This window comes from Arachis ipaensis, chromosome B4 (genome assembly GCF_059453495.1).
Source record: "Arachis ipaensis isolate K30076 ecotype BB chromosome B4, ASM5945349v1, whole genome shotgun sequence".
Classification (NCBI taxonomy): Eukaryota; Viridiplantae; Streptophyta; class Magnoliopsida; order Fabales; family Fabaceae; genus Arachis; species Arachis ipaensis.
This window is the reverse complement of record NC_142439.1, coordinates 89341451-89342631: the sequence shown is the minus strand read 5'-3', so window position 1 is coordinate 89342631 and position 1181 is coordinate 89341451. Positions and strand designations below refer to the sequence as shown.

Here is a 1181-nt window from a genome sequence, read left to right as displayed (position 1 = left end):
TGCTAAGCTAGATGGATTCTGCTCAGAATTCTCTGTCTGTTGCTGAGTGGATGATGGAAAAGGTTTGCTATTGCTAAACCTGTTTCTTCCACCATTATTAAAGCCTTGTTGAGACTTTTGCTGATCCTTCCATGAGAAATTTGGATGATTTCTCCATGAGGGATTATAGGTGTTTCCATAGGGTTCACCCATGTAATTTACCTCTGCTATTGCAGGGTTCTCAGGATCATAAGCTTCTTCTTCAGAAGAGGCCTCTTTAGTACTGTTGGATGATTCCTTCAATCCATTCAGACTCTGAGAAATCATATTGACTTGCTGAGTCAATATTTTATTCTGAGCCAATATGGCATTCATGGTATCAATTTCAATAACTCCCTTCCTCATAGGCGTCCCATTATTCACAGGATTCCTTTCAGAAGTGTACATGAACTGGTTATTTGCAACCATGTCAATGAGTTCTTGAGCTTTTGCAGGTGTTTTCTTTAGGTGGATGGATACACCTGCAGAATGGTCCAGTGATATCTTTGATAACTCAGATAGACCATCATAGAATATATCCAGGATGGTCCATTCTGAAAGCATGTCAGAAGGACACTTTTTGGTCAGTTCCTTATATCTCTCCCAAGCTTCATAGAGGGATTCTCCTTCTTTTTGTCAGAAGGTTTGAACATCCACTCTAAGCTTACTAAGCTTTTGAGGAGGAAAGAACTTGGCTAAGAAAGCCGTGACCAGCTTATCCCAAGAGTTTAGGCTATCTTTAGGTTGAGAGTCCAACCATACTCTAGCTCTGTCTCTTACAGCAAACGGGAAAAGCATAAGCCTGTAGACCTCGGGATCAACCCCATTGGTCTTAACAATATCACATATCTGCAAGAATTCAGTTAAGAACTGAAAAGGATCTTCAGATGGAAGTCCATGAAACTTGCAGTTTTGTTGCATCAGAGAAACTAGTTGAGGTTTAAGCTCAAAATTGTTTGCTCCAATGGTAGGGATGGAGATGCTTCTTCCATGTAAATTGGAATTTGGTGCAGTAAAGTCACCAAGCATCTTCCTTGCATTGTTATTATTTTCGGCCATGTCTGCTTCCTTTTTGAAAATTTCTGTCAGATTTTCTCCAAAGAGTTGAGCTTTAGCTTCCCTTAGCTTCCTCTTCAGAGTCCTTTCAGGTTCAGGATCGGCTT

The 1181-nt window shown here is 40.5% G+C and overlaps 1 non-coding gene across 1 annotated transcript; it reads left to right on the top strand.

Moving 5' to 3' along the window:
• Positions 1-576: 576 nt before the first annotated feature.
• LOC148568304 (small nucleolar RNA R71) lies at positions 577-684 on the top strand. Its single transcript, XR_015883108.1, has one exon. It is a non-coding gene; the product is annotated as a small nucleolar RNA R71 (small nucleolar RNA).
• Positions 685-1181: the final 497 nt, after the last annotated feature.